Consider the following 22,281-nt stretch of genomic DNA (forward strand, 5'->3'; position numbering starts at 1 on the left):
ATTCATTCATTTATTCATTCCTTCATTTGCACTGCCCATAACCTCACTTTGGGGATTGACTTGTTCCAGTAGGCAGTGTGTCGATTTATTGTAAAATTGCAATAAATATGACCAGATCACTTCTTAAGATAAACATAATTAATTTCTTTAAGTAAATTATTATACCATTAAGGTGCACTTACTGCAAATATTTAGTAACCTTTAATCTTTAATTTGTCCTTTGGAACAATCGAAAAATGTTTGTCTGCTAATCTATGATGACACCTATGCACAGTTGAAGATTACAGCCTCTAAAAGTAAGCAATAAATGGCAGATAAACATGGTATTTATGGCAGAGGCTCGGGCCTATGCATGCAAATCGATCTGTGAGGAAAAAATTATAACAGATATTTTAAAAGTTACCTATGGTATGGTCCACTTTGTCCACATGCTCAAAAATTTGCAGACGGACCATGTTGATTTTACTACGTCAGCCACAAATGGAATGTGAACCGAGCCAGTGACGAAGCACAACAACTGCTTGAATTCACTGGAAAAGCTTGTAATAACACAGTTAAATTCTTTAGTAGTTTGGTTAATAAGATATACAGGAAGCATGTTATTGTGAGAAGACGATGCTGTGATGCTTTATGATTTCAGGGCAGGAAGTGCACAACAAAAACATGTTAGTGGGATTGAAAATTTGGCAAGGTGGTCATTTGTAGCTGATAGGTTTGCCGGTGCCAGTAAGAGCAAATTGTCTCTCAAAGCTTGGCAGGAGCATAGCATAACATATTATCTGTTTTCCTAACTAAAAGCAGGATTTTAAATTTTACTGACAATTATGGATTACAGTCTATCTCTGTAAAATGCCAACTTTGAAATCACATACATAAACCCCACTTCCTGGCTGCACGCATTTGAGGCTGGTTACAGCAGTGAGTGATCACCATAAGCCCCATTTTACAGCAGGAATAAACGTGTTAACAGCCTGGTACAAAAAAATGTCGCTCTCTCTATCAATATATCAATACTTAAAGTGATGCATAATTAAGGACATGGCTGCTTGGAGTCACAGGTGGCTGTTTTCAGTAACCAGGCTTCATTCAGCCTGCCTGAGCTCCACCCACGCCATTTTTGGATTGGAGCTGCCGGAGTCAAGATCTCCAAGACAACGACAGCCAGAGCCACCACAATTAGAGCTTCGCGATGGTTCTTCAGAAACCTATGGGTGATGCCACGCAGATTACGTCCATTTTTAATTACCTATATACCCCTTTATGGATAAGAATAGCTCATTCTAAGGAAACAAAAACACAAGTATTTTTTGCAGTTGATTACACACTAATAAAAAAATATACCTATGAATATTATAATACATTTCTGCCATTAGATCCTCCTAAATGTTACATACTGGACCTTTGAGTACAGTACTTGAGTAAATCTACTTAGTTACACTCCACCACCGTTGGTCAAACTGCTGTTTCCTGTATCCTTAAATTAAGGTTAGATGTTAGATAAGTTTGTATACAGATAAAACAGAGTTTGTTTCATCTAGTGAGTGTGTGTGTGTGTGTGTGTGTGTGTGTGTGTGTGTGTGTGTGTGTTGAAGTGTTGGAGTCCACAGTAATTAAAGACATCCATCAGATTATGACAGTGGCGCTGGTAACCATTGCGTCGCGGGGCCCAGAACGCGATCAGGGTAACCATGACAACAGCAATCAAACACACAGATTATGTTCCACAGCAAGAGTCCTCTTGTTTCCTGGTGTGTTGTGATTCACTTACAAACTATGTTTGGGGTGTACTGAGACACAGAACATCAAAGGTGGTAAATTGTTAGATTTCTTTCACTTTGATTGTCAGTGGTGATGATCTTTGTCAACTTTGCCTCAGTTTGGCTTGTTACTTTGCATTATTTGTGTCCTGTAATGTTGAGGATACATATCAAACACTGGGATGATGCAAGTAAACGTTGTGGCCAACATGGACTTCTAGTTGGGTGAGGTTTGCCATGTGCTGACAGGAATGTAGTCAAGTATTTTTAGTTTGTCTAACACATCATAGATGCTGTACTGCACATAGCGTTTTGTGTCATCTTTATAGGGGCATAGTTGAAGACACCTACTATACATAGGATAGGCTAAACTGGAATGTATGTGAAAGTTGAATTCGACCAAGGCGCTTACAGCAAAGTAATTACGTGTCCCTCTAATCAGGTTGTTGCTCAATAATAGTATTATTATTAAAATATTTTAATAGTAATCAACTTTATTTATATGACATTTAAGGCTTTCAAAAAAATGAAATAAATCAAGCCACTGACCAAGCAATAAGAAAGGAAAAAGTGCTGTGCTCCATGTCATTCATTGAAAAAAATACCCCAAACCTTCTGCAGCTGAGTTCAATTCATTTTTAGGAATGTATTTTGAGTAAATGGCTAGTAGTTTTTGAAGACAATCAGCTCTGGTTCAGGTTTTTCTGAAACCAGATGAAAGGCACCAGTGGTGAGGGAACTGTTTATGACAGCTGCAGATGTCAGACAGGGATTTTAAATATGTTTGGAGGACGTTTTCTGTGGGAATGATGGAGGGTTTCCGCGAGAAAAATACATTTCCCTTTTTAATAGGCTAGGTTAGAAGTCAGACATATGACAGTAAATGATTATGGTCTGTGGCTGGATTTTCTGTATTCATCGTCATTTATTGACAATACTAGTGTTTTTTGCTTGTTTTAGCTGATTTACTTCAAAGCATGTGTACTTACTGTAACATGCTGACCAGGATGAGTTTTGGTTTTCTGGTGATCACTGGTTTCCCTTCATGTCATTGCAAAATAAAACTTGAGTCAGTTTATCAGATTGACCATGCAGTCATATAGCCAGCCATATTCTGTAAGTGCTGTAAAGTGTGATTAGCTCATGTGTTCTTTCTTTATCTCAGGTGAAACCTATTGATTCAATTATTTCTTGTCAGCAGAACACAGGCACTGTGGGTGGTCTTTTTCAGTCAAGATTTGTTTTGGAGACACGCCCAAATACTGCAACACTTCTCAAAATCACAGAAAGACATGAGGGTGTGACAACAGAGCACATCCTGTAACACAGTGTTGCTTAATATTCTTGAGTGAAAACTACATTACTGGAACCATTTCCCGTAAACTGGGTTGCAACACGTTTTATGAATGGGGAGAGTTCTGACAAATGTTTGGTCGTGTGAATTAAAAAAGGGAATAAAAAACAGGAATTTGCTTTGTTTTTGGAGAAGTTGATGGAGAAGTGTAAGAATCTTTTCTTTATCTTTCTTTAACTCTTTACTTAAATTTTAAGGATGTTTTTTTTCTAGTCTAACTTAACTAAGGGAACGTTTTTTTTTATCATAGCACAGACCATAGTTCTTTGCATCAATCACAGATTTCCCATCCAAATGTTATGTGGAAAAACAACACCTTTGGGGAGGGCCCTGTCCTCTTTCATCATGACAAAGCCTCTGTGAACACAAAGCCTCAAAGAACTGGCTTGCACAGAGCACTGACCTCAACCTTTGGGATGAATTGGATTACTGACTATGACCCTGTCCTCACATCCCAACGTCAGTGCAGAGCCTCACTGATGCTCTTATGGGTGAATAGGAAGAATTTTTTGGAGCCTGGTTCCAAAATCTAGTGGAAAGTCTTCCCAGGAGAGCAGCTTACTGTTATAACAGCTTATTAATGCCCATGGTTTTGGAATAATATCACATTTGGATGTAATGTTATGGTGTTGTCCACATTATTCAGGTATCTACATACTTTTGGCCGTGTAGTGTACATCTATCACCCTGACAGTTTACTGTAAAAGTGTTTTAGCTTACTTGCTCTCTCTGCTCTTCAGTCTGGTGATGCTGCTTTTCTGCGGTTGCTCCTTCTTCACTGCTGTAGCACCACTTCTTATGCTGAATGCATTTTTTTACGCTCTCTCCATCCTCCACTTCCCCATCATCCACCTGAAGGCTGTGTTCTTAGAATCCCTGAAGGGGGATTAGCAGTGATCTCTCTCCGTGCACTTATCTGCTGCTCAATATGTTTGCATAGGGAGTTACAGGACACATATCCTTGATGCCATGATGTTTTCTCTTTAAACATTATGTTTTTGATTTTGAAACTAAGTTTAAGAAAGTTATGCCAGACTTGCACAAATCACTCTCATGAGTCAGCACAGACACAGTCCTTTTCAGCTGTATAAAATTATTTCTCTATACCTCACAGTCCACTTGATGAAAATCTGCTCGTCTGTGAGCTGGCTGAATAAAACCAGACTTTGTTTTTCTTACCAGATGCTGTACCAGTTTCTTTTCTCAACATTTTTGTGTAAATGTTGTGTGTAAAGGCAGTAATGTACTGTGACTTGTTTTGTCTATTTGCACAAACCCATTGTCAAATGAAGTGTAGCATCGGATGGGAGTCCCATCCTATGTGTGTGCGAGTGTGCTTGGAGATGAGTGTAGAATGACTGTTTTTCCAAAAGTAAAGCAAGTCGTGGCAAAACATATTCTATAAAAATGGAACAAAACACTTGATTTACACAATTAAGTGGACTTCTTTCTCTGTGTAGGATGACTGCAGTTTCTTTTCTTCCTTTTCTTCACAGACTAACCATTTTCTCCAGTCATGCATCAAACGCTCTCCAACAAGGGAAAAGTGTCCATGTTCAGAAGTCATGCCAATGAAGTGACTGTACAATGTGATAGCCCAAAAGGGGGACGTAATGTTTTCTATAAGATGTATCAGGTGATAGACTTTATTATAACAATGTTCCATTTGTTACAGCATGGAATACATTTTTTCATGAACCCCTTTTGTAGCATGTCCTTCAGTTCAACACACACACTACTAACTGCTTACAAACTATTGTTGCTTTTAAGAAAATCTATGAACATGTAGAATTAATTTGGATTTAAAAAGATATGCAGAAACTTAATGCAGATTTCCTTGAATGTGAATGATTTCATAAATGCATTGTGATAACAAGTCATATGTCAGCTTAGTGGCACCATCTAGTGGTTTTTCTTGAGACATGACTGTACACACTGGCATATACTACATTGCATTCAGAGAGTGGAAGAAAGAAACAGAAAAGTAACTATAAGAAGTGGAAAATGTCATGAAGGTACTTTTAAGATAAGAAAATGATAATGCTTGTAGTTACCAAAGTTAAAACTATTTTCAGTAGATTCATCTCAAGTTAACCTCACTCTACTTTGGATTTATCTTTTATTCAGCTCATAAATCAGTTCCCAGTCTGTAACCAGGCTGGTAAACAGCAGGCAGAGATATGCCAAAGAATAAACTCATTTCATCTGCAATATGTGAGAGATTTTTGTATGTGTCGTTCAAATTCCCTTTTGGCTGTAACGCTATTACAATATGAGATCAGGGAATAATCAAGTGAAATATGTCTGTTTTGTCCATATGTGAAAGATGAAAACATCCAACACAAACAATTCCATATGACATTACCGTTCAGGAAAAACAAACAAAAAGAAATATGATTCAAATTGGCAGACTGCAAAACCTCCTGCTGTAAACTGAAGACAGATGAATGGTGATCATTAACAAAATTCTTGATTTCGGGGCATTCTCCAGCAGCCAGTTTGCAACTGTGTCAGCAGAGACTCTGGCAATAGAGGATGGACACTATAGCTCCAAAACCAACAAAGTTAGAAGCCTTGGCTGCTGGTAGGGACTGAGATTGCCTGATGATATTGTCCCCCCCCCCAAAAAAAAAATTTCCAGGGAGGTTTCACTGAGACCAATCCACTCTTTTTCAGGAACACATACTATTCATACTTGGAAGCTGTCCAGTAAAACAATTTCATCTGCTTGTCACTAAACAGCCACCTAGCAAAACCACCTAGAGCAGTTGGGGGTAAACATGCCTTGCTTAAGGGCCCCTCAGCAGTGTAGGAGGGCAAGCACTGACCTTTCACTATTCCCACCCAGATGTATCCATGCAGGCCATTCTCTCTAATGACAAACACAGGATATCAGTATTCTGAATGGTTAATAAAACAACAAATAATAGCTACATCATAAAATCTATTATAGTTCAGAGCCACTGTCTAAGATCAATAAAAAATATTATGTTGTACACAAAAATGATTTCACCATCTAATTACAGTACCAGAATGTTACCAGTATGCTGAACCAATCAGTATCCTGATACCAGTACACAAACATAACTGGATAAAAATGCAGCTTCTTTCACATCATATTGTATATGATTTATTTCTTAAATACACACCAATTCACCCATGCTTCTAAATGTCTGTGTTTGAAATCAGTTTTTTCAACTATAACTGAATTTGCTTTAATGTAGTGGTATGATTGTAAATACACTCAGAGGACTCAGAGGCAAAGGATATAAATTGTCTGCCTTCAGGATAGAAATCAGGGAAGTACTAATACAACCTATATTTGTATTTCTCTCCATGCTGCATGAATGTTCATAATGTTCATCATAACATTCTTGTGAAACTCAAATACAGATCATTTTCTTCAATCCAAAACCTGAGTGAAGTTTTCTTCAAACAACAGATGTCTTCCACACCGTGCAAGGTGTTTCTATTCACTGTAAGAGTAAGGAACATCATCTCTCTCTTTTTGGCATAGCTGTGGGATGAAGATTCAGTGATTTGGCAGTGCTCTTATTTTTGTCCAAATCTGAGTTAAAAAATGCTTGACTTTTTTGTGCATTAACTCTGCTCAAGTATTCTTGTCAAATTGCCTTAAACCTGTGGAAATACAACTGTAATAGAACTGAAAGTGTGTATTATTGCCTTTCTAAATGTAAACCTGTACGTAAATATAGAAAGGTTCTAGTGACATTTAAGTTTCTGTGTATGCCTGTGTAGCTATACTGGCTATCACTGATTATGCTGTTTATTCCAAACACACAGCTGTTCTTTTTTTTTCATGAAAATGCCTTGCTTTAGATTAAATAACTGTTGTTATTAACAGTAAGAAAAAGTGTGTTCTGCATTTATGTGGCATGCATTTACGAAACCAGAAATAAAAACATGTTTACACCTGAAGCTCAGGGTGTATATAGTGTTAATTCTTGTGACTGAGTGAAACAAGGTGATTCACCTCTGCTAGTTCGTCTGATTATTAACTTATCTGATGCAGTCTTGTTGATAGGTGACGCACAATACAGCGCCAGTACTGTACTTATCTGTGTGAGGTTAAGTTGTGATAAAAGTGACGTGGACTGACTGACTGAAGTTACTGGTGTTATTGATAATAAACTTTTATTTATTATGTTATGCCAGTATTCATATTTATTGTGGTTTCTTCTCAATACATTTCTAATCTGTACACATACATTCATACATCAACATATTACACATTTTCTGAAATAAATTAATCATATTACATAAATTAAATTGGCTTACTTTGCTTTCTTATTCATGGTGCTATGGTGTTTAATGTACATAAAATCAATACCACATTAATTTTGAGACATTAATATCAATATCACAATCAAAGAAGCATTTTAGTCACTAAATTAAATTAACTACAAAACAAATGTTTCTTAAAAATGTCTTTTTTGTTTAGAATTGAAGTGTAAAATATGAGAGAAAACATTTGATTGAAAAAGAAAAAGATCATGTTTAATGTGTGCAAGGAGAGTTACATTTGAAGAAAGACGGTTAGAAAGACAGAAACAAACAAAATCCTCAATCCATCTGAGCCAGCAGAACAGCAATATCTGAAATACTCAGCAATTCTTGACCTTGGAAAACCAGGTGTGTGTGTGTGTGTATGTATGTGTGTGTGTTTGTGAAAAGAGAAGGGAATTGGGAGTTGGAAAGATGATGGAGTGTATGTTAGGTGATATCATCATAATAATCCAATAGGGATCTGGTTGCCGAGGAGTGTATATATGTGTGCAAATGGGGGGGAATTACAACAACAATAACATGGGTTAGGTTGGTGGCGGTGGTATTGAGGGGAAAATTCTGTTCACACAGTCACATATGGGGACTCTCATTTGGAAACAAAAACCCACATACCTGGGGTTAGGTATGTAGTATGGTCATGGTAAAGGATCTCAAGAGACTAAATGTGTGTGTGAAAGAGGTGTTGTTACAAGACAATAATTGGTGCCATGGACGGCTTTCTATAGGACACTTAAATGACATATATAGCACACAGCATTTAAACACAGCACTTGTTGGGCTGTGGAAGTGGAACAGGAAGAAATTGAGGGTACAATAAGCCCTAAGGGCTCCCTGTGGAGATACACTGACACTCCCCCATGGTCTGTCAGAAAATAAAGAAATAACAATGTGAGTATGCACATACGGCACACACATTCAATGTATGAGAAAACTCCCAAAAGCTTCCAACAACACACCACCTGTAGATGGCGCTCCATACCCTTGTATGATGGCGACCCTGCGCGTGCGCGCACGTGCGTGAGTGAGCGAGAGAGGGCTGCTGTCTGCCTCCTCTCCGGTGGTGCTGCCTCCCCGTCGCTGCAGTGCTTTGCTGCTCTCTCCCCTCTCCTCTCTCTCTATCGCTCTTCCTTTCTTTCTCGCTTTCGTACCCAGCGCCTCGCCTCTTCCTCCTCCGTCTCTTCCACATCTTTCTCCTCCTCCCTGCGGATGCCTCAGCCTTGCACCCCCGCCCCAGCACACCGGCTCATGGTCGCTCCATCCCCGGCAACTCTGGACGCAGGACGCAGCGAAAAGGCGCACCGCTCTGTTCTGATCTGATCTCAGCACGCTGCGGATTGACTTGAAAGAGAGGCGGACCGGGGGCAGAAGGAAAACAAGGGGAAGCCGGTCGCTGTCAGTGGCCAGGATCTCATTTCGGTAAGTCATCGCGTTGTTTTTCCCGCTGTAGACTTGATATGATCGGGCAGAGGGGGAAAGGGTGACAGGTCTTCAAAAAAAGCCTGTGTTTTTAGTCCCTTAACATGCCACAGAGTGGGGGCATGGTTTTGTGATTTGGAGATGCGCAGGGAATCTGAGCAACACTTTTACATCATGCGTGGAGGAGGATTTTGGGAAACGTGCTTATTTAAAAATGATGCCCTGCTTTTAATAACAGGCTCGGCTGTGAAGCTCTTCTCCGAAACAAGCGTCCGGCTGTGCTCAGATCACCCAACACACACAACAGATATTTGGACCCAGCTGGCTGCTGACCCATATTCCCCATTGGTTGTGCGTAAAAGTGCTTTAAAGGTGTAAAAGCACCGTGTAAACAAAAGCGGTACAGTTGCTCTCCTTCGCCAGGTGATTATTTTGGGTAAGTGCATTCACAACCACAAGTTAAGTTGCTGCTATATGCTTAAACATACCTGCACATGATGTCATGGTATAATATGGTGTATGATTTATTACTGAGACAAATTCTGTGCCTTGGGCATTATAGTATATTGTTTATAAATCTCATTGTCCGCTGATAGCCATTACATTTTATGGAATTGCCTTTGTCTGTTGAGAGGTGACACAAGGATAAGAGTATGGGTAAGACTCAGTGCCTTTCCCACAGCCGTACCTGTGCTTTGATCAATAGGCATCTGCAGGAGGGGGATTGTGTGCTGGCAGTTTGTCAAGGGCATGCAATATATCCAGCAGATGATGTGGAGGAGAGGAGGAGGAGGAGGAGGAGGGGGGCTAGGCTGCTGTTAGGCATGCCGTGGGTCCATGTTCAGCCTCCTATGTCAGCGCTTGGGCAGTTGCATGATGGACAGTTGTACAGAGAGGGAAAAGGTATTAGTGCATGTTCAGGTTTGTATCGCATTAAACCCTTTGTCTTTTGATCTGCGTTGCTTAGAAACTATAAAACTTTGAGTTGAGGTTTGCAGGTTTGCGGGCAGCTCCCTTTGTGGGCAGGTGAGCCGCCACGTAACAAGGATATTACAATCCCCTCTAATTCCCCTCAAACTGACCTCTGGTGCAGGAATATGGGGATATAGATTTTTCTCCCTCCCATGTCCTCCTCAGACAACCACAGCTCAGTCTGTTTCAAGCAGTATGTTATTCACTTTCTCCAATACTTCAAGTGATGACTGTACAACACTCCTTGCCCATGAGCATCACATATTCAGGAAGTTCTATAGATTTATTTTATTGTTAAAGGATAAGCAGCATTACAAAAAGACCTATCACTGTGGGAAGTGTGTCTCCCTCACACACTCCACCCCATCTCTAAATTTCCTAAAGATTAGCTTCTTTTATGTCCAGTGAATGTCTCCAGTGGGCATGAAAAGCCTCGTCCTTCATCGCGGACACAGATTAAGCTAATTCACACAGCAGCGCAGGCCTAATGCCTAATCACTATGCTGCGCCGGCAGAACAGAACCGTCTTTATACTGTGGTAGCCGAGAGAGGGAGAGAGAGCAAAGGGGGGAAAGCTAGCCGCCGGTGCCTATTGATCAGACAGAGGGGCTACTGGCAGGCGTCCACAGGATGGAGTGCTGACGACAGTCCAAAGAGCTGCCGGGATGAGCTCGCCCGGCAGTTGCCTTATAGAGTTGTGCTGATGAAGGGAGGGAAGAGTTTGAATTATAGTTAACCTCCCTGTGGCAGAGCAGGGTCAGGGAGGATTTGAAAATACTGTAACTGTTATAAATTTTATTTTCATTCGACAGTGAGAGTGAGGTGTGGTTTAGTGCATCGATAGTGTAACAGGTCGAATACCATTCTGTGGCTGTCAAATCTATATCTGATACAGCATGCTGTACCTGAGGCCACTTCTTGACACGGGAAATGAGCAAAGATTGAGATCAAGAGAGGCTGGAATTCCCTTGTCAAATGTCTTCTTTGAAGTTTTTGGGTGTTTGGCCCGTTGCGTGCTGAGAGGATTTGGTGTCAAAATCATCTTTCCAGGCTGTGAAATAGCTTAGTTTAGTGTGTATGGTAATTCTTTAGCATATACTAAAGTAACTGTGCTACACTGACATTGAGATGTTGTAAAATGTTCATGTCAGAAATGGAATTTGATCTCCTGATTTCTTTTTATCTTATGCTTAGTAACAAGACAGAATTCTTTCAGCGGGATGAAACTATTTCCCTCCCCTTCTACTTTCACTTGTTCCAGGAATTTTCATAATTCATGTGACGTGTAAGACAGCATAGTGAGCAGGGAGACTGTCCTACACCAACAGTACCTGGAGCAAGACAATGAAGCTCTACCAGGTCCAGGGCTTCTGTTCCACAATTAAACCTGACCTTTGACCTCCGCATCAGTAGACAAGGCCAAAAGGTTCCTCCCTACAGAATCACACCGTGCATTTGTTATTTTAACACTGAAGAAAGATTCAAAATGTTCTTTAAACAAGTGAGAGTACAATATGTCTTCCCAATAGCTTATTATTTTCATATGTGTGCAAGAGCCTAAATATTAGATTAGATGACTGTTGAAAATGCACAAATGGGTTTCCTCCAGAGGAGCTATGAGGCCCGGTGGCAAATATGGTACCTCTTTGAGGTGTGACAGAAGCCCAGAGGCAACATCTGATTCTGCTTATTTGTCAACATGAGGTGTAAAAACGATATTGCTGTATTGACTGTGTATCTTTTATTAGCAGTCTAGTCATTGGCCCATGTGAAATTAAGCTCTAGGTATGACCCTTTTCTCCTTGAACGCACAAAAATAGCTGTTTTCTATTATGAAGAAGTATCTGTATGTGGATCTATTCATGTTTCATCATCTATGACTACATGAGTAAAAGAATATAAAACAGACACGAGACAACTGTAGAACATAAAAGCACCATTAACAAGAGTGAATGCTTTGATTTAACACTTTGATGTCCTTGAGCTCTGTGATCTGCTGTATGTTGTTCGTGTTTTCTTCTATACATTCACTAAAATGCGGTGTGAATGGGCCTCAGGCAGCTGGCTGACATTTGATCCATACTCGCCAATTGCATTGATTGCATATTTATGGACACACGGGAGGTGCTAATTGACAGCCTCAGTGTGGTCATCAATCAGTTGACTTGATGCTTATGTTGATGACTAGATGCTTATGAGCTTGTTTAATGACATAAAAAACACTGATGTGCCTGTCTGCTAATGGACAATTTTACAATATCCCCATTACAGTGGAATTGTTACAAGATTACATACATGTTATGCACCATTAAACCTGTAATATTCTTTTTTTCCTCAAGGGTGCTCTGCAGTGCACCAAACATGGCTATCTTATGGGAATATGTCCAGGTGATATTCTAGATGTTGTACTTTGAGCTCAGTGATGTCCATGTCATCATCATTGCTTTCTTTAGCTTTAATCAGAGAATGAGAATGAAATACATTTAGCAGCTTGCCCCATTAGGAATATATTCACCCCCATTGATGCTGCACTGAGTTGGTCGACCGAGTCTTCCTCATTTCTTATTTTACTCGCCCGGCAAGAAGCAATTTTAATTTTATTTTTGAAACTCCTGTCTGTAAACATTACACAAACCTATCTGTAATTGAGGCGGAAGCTAAAAAATGTATAGCATAAGCAATAGGGTTTTAAACATTGCTGCTTTACCAGTGCTAATCCTCTTCTGTGCTGGGCCAGTTACTCGAACAATATAATCAATTTCTCCTCACTTAAAAAGTAATTACATTTCTGTAGGAATTACTCAACCACACAAGCTTTGAAACAAATCAAAGGCCTTCACAATAGCGCTGTGTATTGTTAAGAATCTGATGTTACGATACGTATCATGATACAGGGGATGCGATTCAGTATTTTGTTATATGTTGCGATATTGCAAGCAAAGCGATATATTTGATTTCTTTTAAAAATCTAATTTTGTTTCTTTCTTTTTTTTTTCATGAAAGTTAAGATTCAAAAAGGTGACTTTTGTATGCAACCAGAACAGTGGGATCTGCATTTGCATTTATCCCTGTAACATCCAAACATCAAAGCCCTCAATTTACATGAATTGATACAATATCACAAAATAATATTGCAATACGATATTGTTAGATATTTTCTTACACCCCTACTCCACAACAACATTGCACATCTGTATTTAAAGCAGCTACAAGTAACTTTCATTTTGTATTGATCGTGGCAGCCCCTGTGGACAAAAGCGGTAGTGTTTTAACAAGCCTGCCTGTGGTTTGGAGGTATGTACTGATTATCAACAGCTGGCTTAGCCCTGGTGACCGCACATAGCACTCCACATAATGAAGCTGTGGGGTCTACACAACCTTCATCTCTATAATAAAAGCTTAGCAAGCCAGCTAAGACACAGCATGTAAAGTAGACAATTTTGGAACTGCAGTAGCCACATTCTTCCTGTTTTGGTGGAGTGTTAAAGTCACCTCCCCCTACTTCCAGCCTCGTGCCAAGCCAACACATCCCAGACCAGTCTGTCTCCTGAACGCTCAGTTCCAAAATTATAAGCATTACTCCATCAAAATCCTGGTAGGACAGCAACATGCCAGCACCCAAAATTTGGACATGACGGAGAATTACTGGGATTAGTAATTGTGATGTAATCACTGAATTATATATCTTTACTCATTAATGAAAAACAATCACTGCCCAACACTGTTCCTTAGTATACAGAGGCACAACACTGCACCGTTTAATGAGTTGATCGTATTTCATATGTGTGTGAAATTTATTTTTTCACATTTGATTAGTAGACACAACAGACTGAGAATGATTTAGGTGGCTCTTCATCACACATTCAGTGTGGTGTAGTTGTTAGAGGAGCCCATTCTTCAACCAAAAGGTCAGGTGTCAAGGCCACATTTTATCACTGGAGAGTCCTTGAGTAGGACACAGAATTCCTCACAGCTCAAAGGATGTTGGTTTGTCACTGACCCTTTAGCCTCTTTGCTGAAGGGGAAGCAGTGACACATTTTCCTGTTGGGGCATCTGTTAAAAATAACTGTTTAATGACAAGAAAATGGACACGAAGTAGAATAGCACTTGAAATGCTGCACAGAGAAATTTTTAAGATAGTATAGCCAGGCTTTCTGCTGATAAGACATGACTTTGTCTTTTCATGCTTCCCAGCACCATTAGTGTGTCCTCACCATCTGCAGACCTTCACATTAAAGCGAGAGAAAAATACTTGTAGTTTAGAGGTGAAAGGAGTGGACAGTGTTATCACATTACGGTGTAGACTGGAGTGTGCAACTGGCGTAGATTGCCTGCACTTGGCCACTTTAGAGTCCAGTGGCTCCAAATGCCAAATTAGTTTAATTTTGGCAAATGAGGTAAATGTACAATGACTTCGAGGTAGATGGTTCTGTTCCCCCACTTTGGGAGACAGGTGTTGCGACTGAAAGCACTGTTGACAATTCCCCAAATCATCATGAAGTCTACAAAAGTGTGGTATGGTTTTGGGGTTTCTTTAGTTACTTCTTGTTTTATTTTGTAATTCCCCTCCTCTTGTATCTCCTCTTATGCTTCCCCTCAGTTGTGTATTTATTCTTTAGCCTTGTTTGTGTGTCAGTTCTTCCTGGTTTTGTCCCTGGCTACTTTGTTCCTGGTTGTTTTGTCCTTGTGTTGCCCTGATGGCTTTTACTTTGCCTGGAGCTGTTTATGTACCTGTCTACCTGCCTGCCTGCCTGCCTGCTTACCTGCCCACCTGCACCTGCGTCTGCCTTGGCCTGTAAGCTCAATCTATATTAAATCACCAAAGTCATCCGGCTGCCTGTGCTATCCTGCATTTGGGTCCAATCTGGATTTTCTTGAGCTGTGACAAAGTATGGTCAAGCTCAGGCAGCAGTTAGAGATTAAACCTTCTGAAGTATACTTGAGCATTTAGTCTTCCTATCACGAATGTACCACACTCCTCCTCCTTTGTCTGAAAAGGAAAGAAAAGAAGAAAAGTTGTGCAGCTTTAACAATGCTTTGGATTTATGGCTCGATTTCCACTGATGCCACATGTAGTAAAAATATATGGCCCCACAGTACTGGAAGGTGGTAAAAGGTAAAACCATTCACCAATTGCTGTGTATTGTATATTATAGTGATTAATGAGAGCAGGACTTTGAGGAGCACAGCAGGAAGAAGACAGGGAGAGAGAGAGAGAGAGAGAGGTAGCGATGTGTCAGTGTTGGAATGGGTCCAGCAAGGCAGCAATATGTGTGTGTGAGACAGACAGACAGACAGACAGACAGACAGACAGACAGACTTAGAGAGGGCTGTTTGGTTGCCTGCTAGTGTTTCTGCTGCCGTTTCTCCTCCCATCTTCTAATGAGCTCACTGCAGATGGGACTCCCTCTGTCAGCCCACCGCCCTCCTCCTCTCCCCCCACTCCATTATCCTCCCTCTTTCGCTTCAGTCTTTAGTGCGAGGGAAAACAAAGGAAGAGAAAAAAGGAAGGGAAAGGAAATAAGAGATGTGATAAAAAAAAACACGAAGAGTGAGGTGGTTAAGGATTTAGGTGAGAGAAGAGATGATTCAAAGGAAGGGGTAAATGGTGAAAAAGATGTTGGGGTTGGGGGGGGCTGTAATGTGAAAAACAGGTGGAAAATGAAGAGCTAGTGAGAGCTTGTTGGGAAGAAGGACTGGCTCAGAAGCAGAGAGAAGAGGAAGAAGCATAGCGGCTGAGTGAGAGACCAGGAATCATCAAAAGCAAGAAGTGACAGAGAGGTGTGCAGAAAAAACCCAGAATGTGATGAGAAAAACCGCAGAATTGCACCATGCTATATTTACTAGTGTCAAAAATGAAAATGCTGCATATTAAAAGCTAATGGTATGCATTTAGTGCAGGTCCTACAGTGAGAGCAGTATGTCTGTGGTTGCCTAGCCATGACATCACTTCTGCGCCTGCCACAATGAACTTGCTAAGCTGAATTAATAATTGGCTCAGCTAGCCAGGTCTGCCTGAGCTAATTGAGCATCAAAGAGAAGCCATAGCTGGAGCACGGATCATCTTGATTTCCCTGGATGAAAATGAAGCTCATAGTTGGCTTGTGAATGCTTGAGTGTGGAAGCATGCCTGTGTGCTCCTCTGTTGGTGTGTATGTGTGTGATTGTGACCTTTATTACATGTAAGGGGGTTAGTCTTAGTGTACAAGAGCATGTGTGACTGTTTCTAATACAGTATGTTTTTGCATCCAGCTCTTTGACTAGAGTGATGCCTGCACCACCTACCTGTTAACTCCTGTTGCACTATTATTGACTAAAACATTGAATTGTGCTCTTTGTTATGGCTGAACTTGCACGCCGACCCTTTCGATGAAATCTGTATGCCAAAAAGGGATTTGCAACAGGTGCTGCAGGTGTAAGGACATTAAATGTTGCCTGACAGGAGAAAATGTTAGAGCTGATGTGTGTGTGTGTGTGTGTGTGTGTGTGTGTGGAGAGAGAAGGAGAGAGAGAGAGAGAGAGAGAGAGAGAGAGAGAGAGAGAAAGAAAAGGTTTGGCATAATGAGATGTTACGTGGCACGAAGCAGGGAGGTATATTGTTGTTGGCTTCATCTATAGTCTCTTTGCACAGCAACATACTATTATCTTTCTGGCTGATCAAGTGGGAAATAATGTGTTTGGTAGGATATGAACACCTGCGCCTAGATGTGTATGTGATCGTGGGCAAATATGTGTGTGTTCATTTCTTGTTTGTTTTTTTTAACACACACACATCATTGCTTTTTCTCTGTCTACACAAGGACCCACCGTGTCAGTGATGTGAAGAAGCTGAAATCAGGTCCAGCTAATATCATCCAATTGCAGAGCTAACAGCGCCAGCACTTTGCAAACCTGCAGCTCTTACATATGCATGCCATTTACAAGGTTTTACAAAATAGGATTGGCACTTCAAGTTTAAACAACTTTTAACCAACATGCAAATGTTTTGTAGCGTAATCTTAAACTACATAGTAGAAATGACATGGTTCTCTTTAGTTTCAGTGACTCTGCTGCTTCACTTTAATGACAAGTTAAAGTTACTATAAGGCAGCTGCATTTTAAGTCACAACTAAAAGCCTTTCCATTATCTGTTATTTTTTCATCTGGGGTGTTGAATACGAAATGCTTCCTCACATTACTTCTCAGATAGGTTGGTGTCATGATTATCCGTTCAGCATGGTTTGCTAGTTTTCTCCATTTTACGTTATGAATTGAAATATTGCACTTTAAACCTGAAAATGTATGCATATCGATGTTGTCTCCTACAGGAAAAGGGAGTTTGTGAGTATGTGAGTGTATACTAGCAACTGCACAGCGAAAGGAAAAGACAGCATTAATATTGGCAACACTTATGGCCTGGAAAAAAAAGCTTAATTGCAAATAGAGGTTTTGTTAGTAGTGTTTTGTGTACTGTACAGCACAGTTTTTCTTTACCAGTGTGCCAGACATGTTTGCATATTGGCCAGAGGTAATTGAATTAAGTTGAACTGTAATTTAATAGGTTATAGCATTAGCTGTTGGTAACCTGCACAGCATTCTCAAATCCACCAACCTGGCTTGTTTGCATGTAAAGTAGTTTGTAGAGGAGCTTATAGGAGACGGTTGTTGTGTCATAAGTTTGACTCATCACTTTTTTGATGATTAAATGTACTCAAATTAGAAATAATTCATCATAACTGATACCTGTAATTGACAGTTACATAATACCATCTGACTGCTGTCAAAATGAACAGATGTTTGATGAAAGATATGTTATTTCAGTACACCACTTTAGCCACCACTAGTTTAAACTCTGTATCCAAATATCCAGATGTTATTCTACTTCTTAATTACTGAAGGTAACAAAAACTTTTTAAATTTTTTTTTTAATTACTTATTTCTCTTTTTATAAGTCCAGTGTGTAACATTTAGGAGGACTAGAAATTGAATATAATATTCGTAGGTATGTTTTCATTAGTGTATAATCACCTCAAATTAAGAATAGTTTTCATTTTGTCACCGTTTTTATCTACAGACGCTGTGGGTTGCCTTCCATTGAGGCCGGGATGTTGAAATGCCATGTTTCTACAGTAACAGAAAAACCGAACATTCACTCTAGATAGGGCCATTTGCGCATTTCGTGGCCACTATACTTTCTTCTTCATGCTTGGAAGGGGAGGGTGGAGTGAGGCAGTTGCAATCTGAATTACACCACTAGATGTCACTACATCCCGAACACTGGTCCCTTTTAAAGTTGAAAAAGTTGCAGTATTAGTGAAATTGTGCAATTGGCCATATCTTTCCTTCACATTGCTAACTTCTACAGACCCAGTTGTAACATATACTTTATGTGAACATGTGATCTTTAGCTTTAAGATATTCAGTCTTTTTTTTTTTAGATGACAATATTAAGAATTGTACTTTACTACATTTTATTTCACTTTACTGCAAATGGTTGAGTGAGTCTAAAACATGCAGTATACCATAACATTTGTGCAACATATCAACATTATTCTTCAAAAATAGATGGGTTCATATATAAAATATAATGTATATATTGCATGTATCATTTCTTTGCCAAACCCATATTGCTTTTTCTTACTTTTCTCATTCACTAGATCTTTGGTAATCCTTGATCCCCCAACCAACACACACACACACACACCTACACACCTACACACACACACACACACACACACACACACACACACACACACACACACAATGGTGTTTCTATCTTAAAAGCTTGAGGCCAGCCAAGTGGTATAAATGCCATCCCCGATGCCTGTGGTCGGATGAGCAGACAGCCCATCAGCAGCACACACTGATCTTTATCAGCCGTGTATTGCTGTGGCTACTTTCACCTGCCAGTCAAACGCTCTCTCACATCTGTAGAAAAGGATTTGATGGAAATGATGGGAAAGACAGAAAGAGATAGAGATCACACCAATATGGCTCGTTTATGGCTCAAGCCACCTTACTTTATTGCCCTTGTGTGCAGGGTTTATGTGCGGGGGAATTTGTGTCCACCTCGATCGATGCAAAAATAAAGAGGAAGGTATAGAGACAGAGAGGGACCTCAGAGATCAGAAGCAGCCAAAAAGAAAAGGGCAATGTGAGAGGAAGACGAGACAGAAGGTGAGAGGTGCTGCAAATCACAGTTCTACGGAACATGCTGACTACGAACTTACAGCAACCACCTGTAGGACACAAACCACATACAATTCGTGAGGAAGAAGCTGAGTGAGGATTTAGCTGCGAGTGTTTTCAGCACGTCTGAGAAGAACGGCAGCTGAAATAATGTTTTGACCACGGGGCTTTTTATTAGGTTGTTTATTGATGTGTGTTGACACTGGAGAGCTACATCCACAGTCGAGCCTCAGCTCCCGCTGTCCACATTATTCGATTTCATTTCACAGTCCCTGAGCTAACAATGGCAGGTTTTCTGTCTAGCTACACATTGTGCTTGTTCCGAGTAAAGCTCATGTCAATGCAAGCTGTATATGCTCTATCCTGATATTCAGCATTTTTATTTATGTCCAGTTCCTCCTGAGGCGTCCTTTTGTTATGCAGCACGCCTGACAACAAAATGCTTTCTTTTAACATAACAGGTTTCTTCTGTTGGGTGTTTTCCGATTTAAAATATAAGTGGAACTCCCATGGACTGTTGTGCTGCAGAGAGCCACAAAACGTGAGGTTATTCAGGAATAAAGAAGGATGACGACGAAGGCGCATGTTTTGTTGTGAAGCTGGTGGTGGGCTCTGAATTATATATCACAGGCATCAGGAAGAAGAATGCTTCATGTTTAGATCTGTAAGCACTGCAGTGGATGCTGGAGAGTGAAATCAAATTCCACAGCCTGGATAATGGGGAAATAAAGCGCTTTCTTATTTTAGTCCCCTACCATTTTCACAGCATGCCAGGGGTTAGTGTGTAAACCTTTGAGAAATGTTCCCTCAGATTTGTAATTTGTGACCTCAAATTACAAATCATTATTTTGAACATGAGCTCTATATACTTTTTTTGTTCCCTCAATTTAATCATTTTTAAGTTTAAATTCTTTAATTCTGTCCTGTTAGTTTGCCCCTTCTGCTTCTGTGTAATGAAAACGGTTCATAGCTTGTTTGTCAAGGGGACACGAACAGTTTAACAGTATTAATTTGAGGTTACATTTCAATGATTTGAAGGAACAAATGAAGTAATTTTAGGGTATGAATTATAAAATTGAGGGAACACAATAATTATATTGACTACACTAATTAGTAATTTGGATGAATTATGATTTTAAAGGAATTATTTATTAAAAAACGTCATTTTTTTTCTAGTTTGCAGTAGGGTTGCTTTAAATGTTCATGGCCAAACAATAAAATTATTTTCCTAAGAAGACCATGTTTCCCATTCCTGCAGCTCTCATGAAGTTGGGGATTCAATGTCTTGCCTAAGTTGATTGGAGGCTCTGTGTTTTACATGCTCACTACAGCAGACTGCAGTCATATGCTCCCCCAGTTTCCTTCCAAATATGTAGTGTTTGATGGAGATGTACAGAGTTCTGACATTTTTGTTCTGTGTGCTTACACATTTGGTATCAAATTGCCTCATGAAAAGCATTTGATGTTACTTCTTCTTTGTCTGTGATATCTCCTGCATGGGTATACTGTACAGATCCCAACTGTGGCCAGGATCTAGAGCTGCAAGTGCACATTAATTTCACTCATCTGTCTTCTGTGGGTTGCATCTGCTATGTATAATTCATCAAGCAACTCTCTGTTGATATCCGCATATAAATTAACTTAGATATTGTGCAGCTCATGAATTTCTAACGGCGTATGTACACAGTGGCACCACAGTAGTACATCAGCTCTGCTGTCTTCATGCTTACGAGAAACAGAGTGAAAAACATTTTGTGAAATGGGTAAAAAAAAAAAAAAAAAAAAAAAGTGGCCCACAGGCTTTTCATGAAAAATGTTAGTGAACCCGAGCCACCCCTCACTGTTGTGTGTACCAATTATGGCTGGAATCTGCTGGGTCTGTTGGAGATATATACGTGGGGTACTGTATCTTAGTAGCAGACACCAAAAACCGAATAGGGCTGCCTGGGCGTGTCCGTGTCATTACTGTCCGATGGTACAGACTTGATAGAAGTTGCACTGACAAAGGAGAAGATCAGAAAAGAGCAAGAGGTTTGATTGTTTTAACCAACAACTGGCTTCACACTCAGAAAGGGAGTCTGAAAAACAGGTCATGCGTGCGTTACTGACAGTGCCTCATTAACAAAAAAATGTTATAATGTCGTGATGACTTGGTATTTTCAAATACCATCTGGTCTTTAACCAGCTGTCATTTATTTTATAATTATTGTTAATTCATCTTGGGTTATACAGTATGTGTCGTATCTGCATGTTTTACTTTGCTCATTTTGAGGTTCAGTTATATTTGGTGAAGGTTTTAAACAAACCCAACAAATGCTTCTTGCACATTCTTTACAAAATGCTACAGTCATTTGCAAAGACAAGATACCCCTCGCTGTTGTTTAGGCCAATTAGGCTCGAAATCTGCCGAGTTTGGGGCTTGTGCCAGAGATTTGGAGTGAAAGTCTTTATATGACAGAGAGAGGCCTTTGAAAGGGATTGGGAAAAAGAGACTTGCAGATTCCCAGAAATGCACAGAAATTTCACAAATCACACACAGACACACACAGACACACACACGCACACACACACACACACACACACACACACACACACACACACACACACACACACACACCATTTCTGTGACGCTCATCTCTTTCTTTTCTCCCCTCGTTTTCTCTCTGTGGACTGCAGATAGACAAGACGACACATATTCTAAAACCAAGAGACAAACAATTGATTATATACGCTATAGTTGCAACAAAAATCCACTTTGCAGCCAGGGACACACACGCGCGCACACACACATAGACTGCAGGAGAGGGTGAGCAATTGCCAGAAAACCATGGAGGTGGGAGGGCTGGGTTAGTAGCTCCCTGCTGCACTGCTACCGGTTTGCTTATGTGATAATAATTCAACTAATTTGACCTGCACTGCAGACATGGCATGATGGAAGATCTTTTCTCAGTGTGTCTCTGCAGAGGAACCTTTGGCTCAGAGAGGTTTTTATACTGAAATGGACAATATGGGAGGCCAATAGATCAAATAAAATGATATTGATTTAACAGACATTGCAGGCAAAGCTGGGGATTACATTTAATGCAGGCAGGTTACCCTATATGCACCCTTATTTCTGGTAGATGGTCAATATTAATGTTTCCAGATTCAAAAAAACATGTTCAAATGACATAGTTGTGTTTTTACTGTATGCATTTACCATTTATGAACCCCATTGCATGCTGTAGCTCTAAGATGTTTTTTATTTTTATTTTATTTATCCTTTATTTAGCCAGGGAAGGTTCATTGAGATACTCATTAAGTCA

The 22,281-nt window shown here is 40.0% G+C and overlaps 1 protein-coding gene across 2 annotated transcripts in view; it reads left to right on the plus strand.

Moving 5' to 3' along the window:
• The window catches only part of ctnnd2a (catenin (cadherin-associated protein), delta 2a), a 248,652-nt gene that overhangs the window by 1,097 nt on the left and 225,274 nt on the right, over nt 1–22,281 (plus strand). The window contains exon 1 of one of the 2 annotated variants that reach the window (XM_051410972.1): nt 7,490–8,835. The exons of the other annotated variant lie outside the window; for it this stretch is intronic. The gene's annotated coding sequence lies outside the window, so the exon portion shown is untranslated. Of the gene's footprint in view, nt 1–7,489; nt 8,836–22,281 lie in introns of those variants that run through there. 2 annotated transcript variants of the gene reach the window in all.

The sequence above is a fragment of the Dicentrarchus labrax genome, unplaced genomic scaffold, assembly GCF_905237075.1.
Source record: "Dicentrarchus labrax unplaced genomic scaffold, dlabrax2021, whole genome shotgun sequence".
NCBI lineage: Eukaryota > Metazoa > Chordata > Actinopteri > Moronidae > Dicentrarchus > Dicentrarchus labrax.